The sequence below is a fragment of the Stegodyphus dumicola genome, chromosome 1 (genome assembly GCF_044657685.1).
Source record: "Stegodyphus dumicola isolate Sdum_Otavi_A_Nest chromosome 1, ASM4465768v1".
Taxonomy (NCBI): domain Eukaryota; kingdom Metazoa; phylum Arthropoda; class Arachnida; order Araneae; family Eresidae; genus Stegodyphus; species Stegodyphus dumicola.
The window spans coordinates 72,314,506-72,330,465 of NC_140768.1; the positions used below are offsets into that span (position 1 = coordinate 72,314,506).

The 15,960-nt window shown below is 30.8% G+C and overlaps 1 protein-coding gene across 1 annotated transcript in view; it reads left to right on the forward strand.

The window, feature by feature from the left end:
* The window catches only part of LOC118186918 (uncharacterized), a 329,689-nt gene that overhangs the window by 150,805 nt on the left and 162,924 nt on the right, over nt 1-15,960 (forward strand). The gene's annotated exons all lie outside the window — the stretch shown is intronic.

Consider the following 15,960-nt stretch of genomic DNA (forward strand, 5'->3'; position numbering starts at 1 on the left):
TGTGGATTCTAAATAATCATTTTGTGAGCGTATTGCATTTCCCTACTTTTTAGAATTGGGTGCGTCTTTGCAAAGTTGATACAATTTTTTTTATCTCTTTGATTTGATCATATAATTAGCCAAGATATTTCGAAAAATAATTTTGTTGTTTGTAAGCTAATTAGGAGATTTGACGCTGATTTTATAGGTAATTGGAGACTGTAGTCCCTAAATTGGATAGTAATAAAAATGTTTCTTACTAGAGTATCAACATATGTCTCAGTTTAATATATCTAAGATAAGCATTGATCGTATTGTAAAATCCGTTTTGAGAAATACAAGTATTTCTTCATTATAAAGACTTGCTATTGAATTTACTACATTTAAATGATCAAGGGAACAAAGTTGCAGACATTTTCAATAATGTATTCAACAATTGTTATTGTTTATAATGTGTTAAGCCTCAAGCTTTTGTATGAAACTGTTATCCCATTCTGAAAATTCATTATACTAAATTATTTCGATATTAGATATTTATTTATTCAAGCATTTTAAATATCCTAGTCCACGGAGGCTCGACAAGTGTTTAATTATTTTTTCTCCATTCTTTCCCACCAACGTTATTCATACTTTGCTTATGGAAAACTCCACAAAAATGCAAAATCCAAACAGAATAGGAAGCTGTATAAAAAGATGAAGCGACAAGGCAGGTAAGCGTGGGAGGGTGTCTCGGTTTTTGCCGGAAAATAATAATAATAATAATATAAAGATGATAGGAGACCTTAAAAAGAAGAAGAGAAGGATTGAGCTGTCAAAACTCAACAATGAACCGTTCAACTTGAACCATAGACGAGACCATAAAGAAGAACAATTTATTTTATTTTACTTTTTTATTTAAGGTGATAAATCATCTTCTACTTTTGTGTTTTATTCTCTAGTGAGTTGATTGTTCCTTCCTGATGCTTCTTTTAATTTCGGCAGCTGAGATACCAAACCTCAACTAGAAGACATTATGGTGCACTGAAGCCTAGAAGTCTAAAAATAAATTCTTATACATTTATTGTTACTTTCTGTCTTTGCTAATGCCTAAGTACTTTCATAACAAGATATTTCATCCAAGTGCAAACAGGAAGCATGTACTATTATAACTTTACCGACTTAACAAAATTATTTATTCAACGCATGCGTATAAACTCATCCGAATGGCACAGTACTAAATCCAATTATCCAATTATTGAGAATACTATATACGGAAATGTATTCCACTGTAGAACAAACCTCTTCAAAAGACAACAGTTCAGAAGGGGAGTTCTGAAGCTCTAAATTTTGTCATACTAAAAGGGATAAGCTCATTTTTTAACAGAAATCTTTTCCTTGAAATGACAACAAATTTGGGTAAGAAGCAATATGCCGCATCAAAAAAGGGAGCCAAATAAGAATAGCTGAATTTGGATAAATGGTTGAAATACTTGAAGTCTTTCATTTCGTCGCATCTTAAATTTGTGTTAAAAGATTCCCCTAGGTGTTTTTCACCGACTCAAATGTAAATAGAAAGTTTCTGTCAGTCTGTAAGCCATCATCAGTGTATCTTGTTATATCAAGGTACAAAGTTGATGATTTGAAAATCAATTTTTTCTTTATATGTTCATAATATTTTAAACGCGACATTTATGATTTAAACTTTACTAACAACTAGTTTTAAGCCAGTTTCTTTCGTTTAAGAATAGTTTCATCACATACTCGCTGAGTCTAGAGGTCTATAAAAGTCACACGGCAAGTAATATGAGTTAAAATTAAAATGAAATTTTTATCGGTGATTCTGAGTAAAATTCTCATTACTGCACTGCTCCTTTTCTGCCCATTAGAAAGATAGTTGAATGCAAATCGTTAATAATGTTTCGGTAACAGCAGAAGGTAGCTGTATTCACAACAGTCTAACACAACAGTGTTGTATAAGCGTAAAGAACTAGCTTTATGAGAAAAAAAAACTATTGTAGATTTACAAGGAGAATTAACGAGAAGGCAAAATATTTTATTTGTTATCTTTATCACCGCTAGCACTGGAAATTAAAGTTTTACGCTAGCTTTTACCTTTTAAGATTTATATTATTCTTTTATCTGAAATACACACCATATATACATTTTTATTTATTACATTATTACATATAATGTTGCAAAATGTTATGTCATTGTAATAAATAAAAATAAATTTCTAGCGCATTACAAACATGCCACAGCAAAATGCTAAAACCAACGTTTTGCGTACAGTATCTTTTCCACAAAAAATAAATAAAGTCTAAAGGTAATGATAAAATTTGTAGTAATACAAATTTTGCAGTTCTTTTTATATATTTAATTTTTATTTTTTTGAAATTGTAATATTCATTTTTAGACGGTAATGCATTTTCTAACGTATGGGTTTTATAATTATGATAAGTGTTTCTAATGATTCATTATTTTTTATTCATACCATTTTACGTAAAATAAGATTTAGGGACAAATGTTATTATGGAATTAGAGACTTTTGAATTTGAAATTTCCCTTTTCAATTGAGCTAAAGGTTACAGCCGAAAACATCGCGGACGAAAACGTCCCGGAAAAAACAACGCAAGGCGAAAACATCGTGGGAGAAAAGAAAACAAAGAGAAAATCATCGCAGTTTTAAAATATCCTGGTACAAGATATCGTCGTCGAAAATAAAGCGCTTCAAAAGCTTCGCAGTTTAGAAACATCATCATCGAAAATATCGCGGTAAAAAATAAAGCACCTACAAATCATCGCAAGACGATGACATCGCGCACATGCGTTTTTCAGGTTTTAAAAGCTGTAAATGCATTCTCGCATAAATATTTGTAAAGGTAAGAAATATTAAAGACACTTTAAAAATAAACGGAAACAAAACAAGATATAATTTTCATCAAAATTATATCAGTTTAGCAAACGTGAAAGGAAGTAATCTGATAATTAATTAAGCAATTTTTACAGGGTGACATCATGCAGTTATTTATTTTACTTTCTCTAATCATTTTAGGCTATATTTTTATGAAAAATTATGAGTAAACCTTAATAAAAACGATTAATTTATTAATTACCTATGCAAATGTAAAATTGTGTGAAGTGCTATGAGTTGCATTATTTTCTACTTATTTTCAGTTTTTAAACGGTTAAGTTTCCTTTCCTTCTTACTTTTTCAGCAAACATTTAGTAGTTCATTCATAATATGAAATATAAAAGTAAAAATATCCCTCTTCCCTTCTTGCGTTTCCAAATCATTATGCGAAAATGCATTTATAGCTTTTAAAACCTGAAAAACGCATATGTGCGATGTTAGCGTCATGCGATGATTTGCTGGTTTTTTATTTTTTACCATGATATTTTTGACGACGATGTTTTTAATCTGCGAAGTTTTTGAACAGCTTTATTTTCGATGACGATATCTTGCACACGATGTTTTCCCTTTGCTTTCTTTTATCTCACTATTTTTGTAAAACGACGTTTCCGCCTTGCATTCTTTTCTCGCGAGATTTTCGTCGAGATGATTTTGCCGCGTTGCTTTCGGCGGATACCGAGCTAAGTGTTTCCCAACAATAAGGGCTAGATATGTTCTTTTATCTGCAATAACTTCTTGAGTTGGACTTTGTTCATTTGACAACATTAAATATAATTATTTCAATTTCTTAATTCTAAATTATCATCTGAAGAGCTAGACTGTAACGTCAAATTTCAAGCTTGCACGTATTCCCTTGGCTTATGAAAATTGCACTGTCCCTTGGCTTATCAAAATTAATATATGAAAGGCTTGTTGCATGCATGCTTCTTCGGAACACATTAGTAAAAGCAGGAGTCACTGTTTTAAGAAACATTACATTGTGTTTGGATATACTGCGCATCTATTTTTGTAAATCAAATATATTTACATAAAATCTCAATTCGGAAGAATGGAGAACTAATGCTCGTTCTAATCTCAATCTGATGTAAATAATTTCGTCAGATGAGATACTCGAAAAAAGACGGAACATAACCGATAAACAGTCAATCATATAAGTAAGGCAACATTCCTGAAAAATTTCAAAAGTACGCAAGTGTAAGTTATTCGGAATAACGTTCAGGAAGTATTCTGAGCGTGAATAAATTCAACAAAGGTGCAAAAATTCAAATATGATTGTGCTTAGCTATGAGAAACTGAAAGCAAATTTGAAATGTGTCCACACAAACCCACACATATTTAAAAAAAAAGAAAACAAAAAACATAATGAAAGAAACATACGGCCAGCTCATTTCTCTGGGTCCGAAATGCCAACATTTAGTGATCGTAACTATTCGGCCTCTGGTGAAGCCTATATTATGCTGAACGACAACACTCTAGAAATTGATGGATATATGCGAATCCACTTGGAAGATAAATCTTAGGCAACACTAATCAGTTCACTTTGATGATAAACGGCGTAATAGTTTAGCGCAATGAATTTCGTTTAATGTAATTGCCTAAGCAATTTAGAAGTTTCATTAAATATTTATGACATCAAAAACGTCGTCTTTATTAGGGATTATTTGGTGAAAAACTGAAAGCACTTGCATTCAATGAAATTTTCTTAGAAACTTATCCTTGTATTAAAATATGAACATTAGGTGAAGAAAATAGTTTATACGTAAATATTTGTAACGTTTCTTCTGGAGTTAAAAACGTGGAGTTTAAAATATTCTATAACTCAAGGTTGCTTGTTTAGTTTTAGCAATACTGAATACGTATGCAGTATACGATTACGTATATAAGTACCCTCGAGCTAGTGATTATAAAAAGATAGGATAAACGCAGCGGGAATAAAAATATACGCTTTTGGAGATTAACATGGGAAAAGAAATACACATTTTTGCACTTTGCCGCATTTTTAGATTATTGCTACATTGCACTGAAACAGAATGTGTTTTTATCCCGCTATGAAACTAAACCGTTGCAAGTTTTATGAGATTTTGAAAGGTAGATTTTTCTCCCAGGCTCTGCCAATTTTACGTAGCTTTATTTTCTATTATTCGTGATTTACTGCTCTATCATAGTATTATCCAAAGTATCAAAGATAGAAAACTGATAATATAACTGGAAGACAGACACAAACAATTCAAGCTCTCTTGATATATTCAGAGTTAGAATTATAACTTTTGAAACATGTACGCCGCAGATCATCTTGCACATTGCTTTTGCAGATAGTACATGGTTTTTGCTCTATCCGTGCTGTAAATTATCCTACGGGATGTAATTGCTAGGACTTACAATTTACCTTCACAAATCGCATCGTAATTAAATTAAAAACCTCCTTTCCTGCTTACCTGCTTAACGACGCGCCGACAGTTGGCTAAATATTCCGAATATTAGTAGCTTGACAGAGTTTATTGCCTGGCTAGCGTGCTGCTTTATTGTGATTTCGGAATATTTCCAGCGTGTAATATAAATATGAGCCAAATTCCTCAGAGTGTCCTCCACAGAGGTTTCTCTTCCTTGAAAAAAATAGCCATCACGTAATTTACGTTAATCAAACAACTAAGTAAAAATGGAAGATTTGCATTGTAGATTAAAGACAATTGTTTAGACATATGGTCTTGATTCGAAGCAAATTTTCTGTAGTAAGCTGGTCTAGTTGATTATAAAAGTAGTGCTTTTTCCTGAAAACCATACCATGTTCAGCTGTTTTTTTCACTGTTCAGATGTCGACAATTTGGTAATGCTTCTTTCTTGACGGTCTTTATAAGCATTACTCATTTTCAGGGAAAAAAGTTTCATATTTAATAAGTTTAGTGCACTATAACTCTTTCAGCAACAGCGTTTATGTTTAAAATCTTATGCAATGCATTTAATATTTAAAATAAATTTATGCATATTCTTCTGCATTTGATACCGGATACACTGAGCTTCTGAAGATGCTTTCTTAGCTTCCGATGACTTTACTTGCCGGTTGAAAATTTATTTGTATTTAAATAAACGTAATAGGCGCGAAGGTTGAGAGAGAGAAAAGGAGAATGTGATCGTTTTAGGTAAACTCCTATTTATTAATGTATTACCTTAATCACAAATAATTTCAAATAATTCACTGTATTATGTGATTAAAATTATGTTTAATTTAAGGTTATGAAACCAAGATTTCTTTTAAATGTTTTAATATGTGCCTAGACCGGTGTAAATTTTTTATTCTTGGTTTATACTGAAAGGAAAGGTAACTAATGTTAAAAGGAAATCAGATGAAGATAAAGAAATTCAGATGAGGAAAATCAGAAGACGAAGATTATTTTTGACAGGAAATCTGTAAGCTTTGAAATGCATTAGTCGCTGTTAAACCTATAACGAATTCAGGGATTAAAACATTATAAAATAGAAAGAACATTTTTGATAAAACATATAGTAAAATAAAAGAGAAGGGAGTCAGCAGCACCAAGCGATCAAATGTAAGCCAGTACTATCTACTAAGAGGGTGGCATAACAGCTACACCGTATATTTGTGTCGCATACAATAAGTCTTTCGATCGAAGGGCACAGCTCCTAGGCGCAACACAGTCATGCATAATACAAAACATATAGTGGTTAAATTATTGTACAGTTTTTTTGTAAATTTTTGTTCGCAGTTAGGAAAAAACACGAACTTCAACTGCCATGATTACAGATGTAACGAAATATTTATGATAAATTAAAACAAGAATTTTTAATGAAAGTTAAAATTACTAACAGAAATGCCTACTTCAAATTTCACTTGTAAAATTATCATTTGAGCAGAATGAAATACTTATCTTCACATTAAAGAGCTCGAGCTATATTTTGAAACTTACATAATCTTATTAAATTCTTCGTGGTATGATTTTGAAAAGGTTATGTTGTGTCTAAGAATAACTCAAACCTCTTCGGGGCACATGGATAGATTTTTCATATGCAATTGTACTCAATCATATTAAAACACAATTTTAAATTTAATGAAATATAATACATGCTCAAGCAAAGTGAAGCGATAATAAGTTATTTCAGAGTATCATAGCTGTTAGCAAAGCACACAGGAGTAGTACAACTGAGCTGCTTTTTTCAAGAAGATATATTTTCATAGGACTTTACTAATTCATGTTAATAACATAATACAGGACGTATATAAAATCAAATACATATTTTGTAGAAGCATTTCTCGGAATTTGTTAATAAATGTCCAACTGTGTCCTTCCCTGAGCACTTGTAGTTTGTCCGGGTCCAGATATACAGAACGTGCGGGCTACTTGAGAGTTTCTGTGGTTTTCCTCGTATTGAATTTAAATATATTATAAAATTTTCTTTAGGAAGTTCTCTACGAAGTTGTTAGCAAGATTTCCTTTGACTAATTCAAAATATAAAATAATACTTTTATAAAGAAATTATTATAGGGCTCTTGCCCATGGAGGATACAAAGTCGGTAAAATCCCATTTATGATATATCATTATAAAACCTTCGAAAAAGACCATTAAACATTTTTAATTTCATATCCGGTGCACAGAAAAATAAACGTTTTGTGCTATAAGCTTTACAGCCATAAGGCAGAAACGTCTCTTAATCTGACAGCAATAATGCTTGCTAGAGTTACGTTTTTTCGTAATTCACAGGCGGAATATATTACAACAAGTGAACTGTATCAAGAATTGAGCACGTTTGAGAAAATGTTGCATCTAAATGCGTGTTAGTAATTTATATACTGCAATTCAGACATCTTAAATTAAATATTATCATTACAACTATCATAAGCAAATTAGGTGTCTGTTTTGCTTTAATTAGTTTGTTCGTACTGTTTAAAATAACGGTCATTTTCCTTGAGCCAAATTAAGATTTATTTTTTTTAAAATGAACTTTCTCACGAAATCTTCTAAACTTAGGTGCCATTTTCATTTCTACAAGTGGCAAATATCACTTTTGAGAGCGTATGTAGTATTTACGTAACGTATGTAGTATTTAGTAGGTAACCGCTTTTTAATGAAATTTTACGGAAATTAAATATTTAAACAGGAGAATTATTGGTCCATCCGTAGTTTAAAAGATATGCGAAACGCAAGTTGAAACAGGCTTTTAGCGATGTAGCACCTTATTTCGTAATAATGTATATGTTCTTCACATTTTTTTTTTTTGGATGTTTGGACTGAAACACCGTAAAATTTTGTGAATATAAACGTGGCAGATATTTACATGGCTTGCTTTAAATTGTGTGTCCTCGTGTGAACCAAACAAATGAATTAGCACGAACACAATTTTAAATTCCAATTTTTAACAACATACCTAGTACATTTGCAGATTTTTTTTTATTTCTGTATTTTTAAATTGTATTAGATTTCATTTAAATTAATGCTTGTTTGAAGTTAATGTCCATGTGTTATTCAAGTTGATCAGGTGTTAGGTATTAAAGAACCATAATACAAATTTGAGCTATTATAGAAATGTATGATTAATATAAATTAATATAAAATCTCCCATCATTTTATTTATTCAGTTATCTGAGCGGATTTTAATGTTGGCACGTGCGTTTTCCGACAAGCATTCATATAAGAATCGAACTTTTTCCCGTTGCTCGAAGTATAAGTAAGTTATATTTTTCCAGACACTGTCACAACCTCTCTAACAAAATTAGGATTTAAATGCATTTTCGAAATTGGAACTCTTTTTGCAGTTTCTCACTTATACAAATCAATATTTTTTATAGCGTAAGAGTAAATAGGCCAGCACAGAGAAGATAATGTGCATGTTGTTCTGCCAACCAATACAACTCGTCTTTACATACTTCATGAGCACATCAGACTCCGTTCCAAATTAATAAGTGAACTGGCTACTTTGACTAAGCAAAAGAAGAATAGTTTCTTTAAATTCATTGTTCTGAAAGATAATACGAGGGTAAATCATTAAGAACATTGAAATTCCCGGAATACTTTACAGAATCGAAGGATTTACTAACCATGCTTAAATACGACCAAACTACCGAAAGAGTTAAAGATAATCAGTCTTCCAATCATCAAGAACACAATTTTGTCATAAGAGTCTGTCTTATTTTAGATTCAAACCGAAAACCAACAACGAGGCAGACAGCCTCTTCAAATTACATGTTAACTAAAAGCGATAACAACAATAACAGTCATTTCAAATAATCATTATGCTCAGGAATATGAATAATTATATTCAGTTCAGCGCGTTTAATGATCAAGTATTTAAGTACATACTTAGCCTTAAAAAGATTCAAAAATCATTGTGTTATATTATTGTACCGCCAGCTTCAGTTATGCGGCTTTCAAGTGTTGAGAAAGATTCAGTTTGATTTGGTGGACTATTATTTTTTAAAAACGAAAACTTAAATGAAAGTTCTACTAAACTGTGTTATTTGTATTTATAAATAATGACAAATGAATTTTAAGATAGATTGTATCCTTTGATATCCCTTAAATAGAGAAGAATAGTACACGTTATCACAAAATGAAATGTAATCCTCCTAAAATTAAAATTTAATCAAATTTGTTTCGAAAAACCATATTATGAAATTCGTGCACAATAAAAATATTACTATCAGTTTTCAAAGACCTTGTATGATTAAATTAATCAAGAGACCCTCGAAATAAGACTATATGAGCTATGTAAAAAGAAACATTCAACATTAAATCATATTTTAGCTATGGAATACAAATTTAGTAACGTTAAAAATCCCCATATGGTTATTTAATTTGAAAAAAAAATTACCTTAGATTGGCAAAGATTATGAATGAAAATTCTATGGAATTCGAGCGCAATTAGAAATATCCATCACATGTCCCTTTCCCTCAGAAGCAAAAACATTTCTGCGAAATGGTGTAAGGATAAGGATATGTTATAAATATGCAAGCGTATAGCCCGAATAAGCCGTCACTCGACTTAAAAATTAACGCCTAAACAGGCCGATGACTTTGATGGTCAGTGATGTGGGTTCTTCATATGAACTAGAGAATAGCAAGGCCGAAATAAAAGAAAAGACGATCGCACCGAAAGCAATGAGAGGACCAAAACGTATACGATCAGAAGAAAAATAGCCATCTATCGAGAAATATAGTAGTAAAACATGAAAAAATTGAGAGGGCAAAAATCTGAAAGCATTTAGAAAAGGCTAGATTGGAATTCATGTTATTAACATAAAGAAACCCACATTTTTGTGAATAGGCAAAGAAATCCCACCAGGTGAAATTTAGGTTGGATTATTTGAATATGACAAAGTCACGATCTGCCTGAAAGCAGGGATGCCTTCGAGTAAGACTTTCGGAGGGAAACTGGTTAGTGTTCACGTTGCACATGGGAAAATTCCACTGGAGCAAAGTAAGTATAGCCAGCCCATTTGCGAACTCAATCAGATCGAACTACTCGTATTCAGCGGTCTTACTCATTCTGCAGTGGTGAGGTCCACCGACTACAAGAGTTTATGAATCCATTTTAAAGAACAAAAGTAAACGAAAACTTTGATCAAATGTGCATTTATGATCAGCTACCGAAAATTTGTTTACTTTCAATTCCGAACATAAAATTCGTGTTCAATGACGCGAGATTTTCACGTTTTTTAAATGTAAGCGGCGCATGACAAACCGCACTTTTGTAATTTGCATACGCATATAGTTATTTGATGGGGAAAATACAATATTCTCGATTAATGCAAAATGTATTTTAAAAAAATACTTGTTCAAAATTCTCATAAGGTATTAAATTAACTAATGTCTAATTATTAAAAGTTAATATAATTTTTTGGAATGAAAATTGCGTGATCATTCTTTAAATTCTTTTCGATATCCGTAATACAGACATTTTTACTTCTTTTTGAATTAGTCCTTTCCTTATTTTAAAACATTAATAACTTCCACTCCAGAAATAGAACACAATTGCTAGTTTATTAATGATATGCTTGTATAAAATTATACTTTCATGCAATTCGTTAGTAAAACATTATTTTCTTTTAAAAATGGGTTCCAGTAAATCATATTTAAGGTCAGTAATTTTCTTCATTCAATGCATTTCAAAGTATTTGATAAAAAACTTATACCCATTCATTTCTGAAAATAAATATTTTCAAGTAAAATAATTCTTTTCAACGATTTTCTCAGAGACTTTGTTCAAATATTTCTTCATGTGAAGGAAAAAATGCTAGAATATTTACATAAACATTTATTGCGCGAAGTTTTTTTAAAGCAAAGGCAAGTTATATAGCATGCATTATTCAGTAATGCTCATTTCAATACCTTTTTCTTCTTTTACAAAGCTTTAATCACTGATTATGCTTAGACAGAAAAGAAAAAATATAATATTTTGTGTGAAGTAACGCTAATGCTTTTCGAAGGAAATTCGCTAGTGAACCAAGAAGAACTGAATGATAATATAGTTGAAGATAATGTCTGAAAATACGTAACTGAAGAGAGCAAAGGGAGGGAAACAGCCCTTTTACTTATACCGGCATGCAAAAATATTGGTGCAGAAAACCAAACAGTAAAGTTATAAAACATGATATCATATTGATTTGCTGTTGATTTAATAATAATCTCTAGAAATTATTTACCCTGCTTAGATGATAACTACTCATGAATTTTAGCAGAAATTTATATTTCAGCGTTTATGAGAAATTGCTATAGCATTTATAGAGGAAGAACGCAATATACTCGTAAAACAGCAGTCTCCTTTTGAGAACCACTTAAATGACTTTTGATCCAAGAACAAATTTCTTCTTTGACCAAATTTCTAGAGTTAAATAAGATGTTTTGTCACCAATATATTGCAAAAATGCTTCGTCTTACTACGTATTCAAGGACTGAAGTTGGATTTGACGTACGTTTACTACCTTGCACACGCAGTCGCATTTTATCATAAGGTGTGTGGTGTATTTAATTATGGCAAAGCACACGAGGGCTATCTGCCTAAAGGGAGGGATGCCTTTCGTGGAGGACTTTCTAAGGGAAACTGGCTCGTATACACGTTACACATGGGGAAAACCACGAAAACGCCCATGCAGCCAGCCCGTTCGCGGGATTCGAACCTCAGACCGAGTGTTCAGCGTCTTTACCGCTCGGCCGCTGGTGGGCCCCATTTTATCATAAGATTTATTAGTGTTAAATCCTGAGTGTACCTGTAATATAGAAATTTGTACTTGTAAAATTTTCAAATATTTATCTTATGAAAAATGGTATTAAAGCGTTATAAATTAATAAAAAACTATAAAAGCAAAATTTCAGGGTAAAAAGAACAATCAAATTAAGCATTTCGATTTTTTTACGGTTTTAAACGCTTTTATAGCATTTAACGCTTTATTTTAAATTTTGTATAATGTTTATACACAGTGTTGTACAAATGAATTACTTCGAATATTTTAGTTGAAACGTATTTGTAGAAAAACTAATGTTTTTTTAGTAAAATAATGAACAAATTGAAAATGGAATTTTTGTGTGGATGTTAATGAACGATGTATTAAATAATGATATTTAAATATATAAACATATTTTACTATCTATGCGAGATTTTATTAGACATATGTCATAATTTAAAATAATATATATACGTATGATTGAATCTGATATGCCAGGTATATTATAGATATAAGCATAAATTCATATCCAAGTATATATGACTGGTTTTCCTCTTTTAAAGTATGAAGAACTTTTATATTTAGATAAAAGTGTGCATAATACTTCTAAATTTTTAAAAGTAAAAGTTGTTATTTAAGCATTCGTTATCCTTTAAGTGATTTTTTTCTTAAAATTATGACTATCTCCTAGGTTCAAACTCATCTATTAAACTATATCCCAAAGCAGAGATTTTGAGGGTGTGTATTCAGTTAAAAATCAAACCATGTCTGGAAAAGTAAACAGTCTTTACTAGTAAGCTTTCCTAATTCATTCAAATTTAGTCTGAATTACTAACGTTGGAGAGTTTTTCGGGGCATTACCTGTTTCTAGTCAGTTGAAAGGCACTAATTATCGTGAATCAATGACTAATGTGAACTGAAATAATGATTAACTAGATTAGGTGAATTTTACTTGCTTTCCGGTTATTTATCATTAACATTTGAATCTGAACCATATACTGAAAATTATATTTAAATTTATCTGGCTTTCTATATCGCGAATTAGAATCATGAGTTAAAGGAATACATTAACCGATTTGCATTTGGACGTTTTAGACAAATCCATTTTTCCTCTTAAAGAATAACCAGAATAGAACATTTTCAATTTTTAAAAGCAAATGTTTAGATTTTTTGTGTTCTCGATTTGGCAGGTAAAAGTTCAAAATGTAACATTTAGACAGGAAGTAAGTTATAAAATTATCAACTAGTTGAAATAATGTTTGTTATAAACACCAATAATCTTTATATACACTAGCTAAATATGAAATGGTCACATTTGGCTGGTATTTTATTTTAATGCAGGATAATTTCATTTCCATAATGCTGATGCTGTATTCGAATATAAGCACCCGTGGGAAATGGTATGTGGCAAATTCACTTAATTCCAGTCTTCGCTTATCGAATAATCTTCTATTTGTTATGTGTAGGCATCATACCTATTGATGAAAGTTGAATTAATTTGTTAATCGACGAGTCGTATGTATAAAAGAAATTTTTTAAAACATGCATTGACACTTTTTTATTTACTTTTGCTATGCATATTTATAGATGTATAACTATATTTTTTGCGGTGTACTGGGTAATTATTTATTCAAACATTTATGTTCCCCTTCAAAGCGAAACATTTGACTTCCATCCATAGCATCTACTAATTTTTAAACATGCTCACAATTTTCTTAGATTACCTTCTAACACTTTTCTATAATCTATTAACATAAACAAGTTTTGTTCTAGATGCCTGAAAATCTTCATACGATCAAGCAATCAATATCCAGTATGAATTCTGAAATAAGTACAACAATTATAGCCTCCATAATTTTGCCTTTCAGTAATTCCGAAAACTACTTATCTATACTAATAGAGTTTGCAATTTTTGTGGCAACTGAAGAAAGGGATATTTATAAATGCTATTTGCTACTTCAGAACCATTCTTTGCACTTATTTACGATAGTATTATTTAAAAAATATTTGGCACAACTGGTGATCATAACACAGTACATAAAATAAATCAAATTTAGATAATACTACTATATTTACTATTTATAATACTTGTTCTTGCCGCTTTTCATGAAGTTGAAAACTATAAATAAATCTAAAGTATATTCCCAATTCGCGAACACAAAAAAATTTATACTTCTCCCGTGGCATTAAACGTAATCATCCCATGTGCTAACTCCGTAAATCATGCGCTAGACTTAATACTTCGATAAAAGAATAATGTCAACTAAGTTCCTGTGACATCTTAAGAAATCGGTGGTGGTAAATGTGGCGTACGTAGTACTTTCGTTCTGAATTTTAACCACCTTCAAGAGATAGACGAAAATTTCTTTCAGTTACCTAAATTAAAAAAGATTGAGCCGCGAAACTCTTGTCATAAATACCTTAAAATTCTATTTACATAATGTCTGTTTTTACATTACTTTCATGAAGCATTAAAAATATATATTTTTAGAAGATCCATGTTTCGAGAAATAGAAAAACTTATGTACCGTTGTTTAAAGCAGTATCGTTGTATCACAAACACCCGAAATAAGTTATATTCAATACCATTAAATTTCAAAATACCCGACAAATATGCAAAATAAGAATTAAAGAAATATAAAATGCTAAAAACCTCAAAAATTTAAAAAAAAAAAAAAACTAGAAAAAAATGCAAAAGAAGAGAAATTCAATCAAATCTGATATAACGTTACGAAGAGGAGGATGCATCAAGCTCAACTGCAATCCCCTTTCCACTTGCAAACCATTGCGTTTCTCTTATCAAAAATCAGCTGATGAGCCGTTCTACAATCATAACAATTATCTCGAAAATTTCTAATTTCCCGATGCAGTGTAAGTAAAAATTCTATGTCCAAAAAAGCAACTGAAATTACTTAGACACTTTTAACTGAAATTAGAATAATAGGTTAATAATTAGAATAATATAAAAGTTAATCCGCTAGAGGCATATACAAATATTTTATGTGAAAACAATCATACAGATATTTCATGTGAAATATTTGTATATGTCTCTAGCAGACTGACTCTACGAACAATGAGTAAGTTTTATATGATTTTCTAATTTCATATACCTAATTTCATTTAAGACTGTCTAAGTAATTTAAGTTGCCTTTTTTACTTTGAAATTTTACTTACATTGCGTCGGGGAGGATTTCAAAATTTTCGGTTGAACTATTAGAATTAAATACTACTTTAAGTGTCTCATCAGCTGATTTCGGATAACGGAAACGTAGTGGTTTTCAGCTGGAACAGGAATTGCAATTGAATCTGATGTATCCTCTTCTTGATAACATTATACTAAATTTGACTGAACTCCTCTTCTTTTGTAGTTTTTCCTGGTTTTTCTAATTTTTATGTTTTAGTATTTAAAATTTTTTAATTCTTATTTTACATATGTATAGGGTACTTTGAAGTTTAATGGTGTTGATGTTGACTTTCACTAGATTTGGGTCCTTGTGAAACTGGTTCTATATTGCTTACTTTTTATCTATACTCATAAATATTCAGCTACATATTGCGCGGAAATACTTGGAATAATTTTGTTCTTAAATAAAAAATGTGATCATGCATATATATGTATATATAAAGCCTTAGTAATTATTTTATACAATATCATTTATAATCATTGTCATCTGAATGATCCTTCATTGAAAAAAAGTATTATTTTTCATGCACAAGCCTAAGCCGTCCTTTATGAATCTGAAGTTATTAAACGAATAGTTAAATAAATATAACGAAACCCATAACAGAAGTTTTCTCATTTACGTGAGAACTTTAGTTCACTCAGTGGTTTCTGCCTCAGGAAATTGTGATTATGTTTTCCACATATAACTGAGGACTAATTCTTAGTGCAGTGTATTCCCCAAAGTATTATTAATT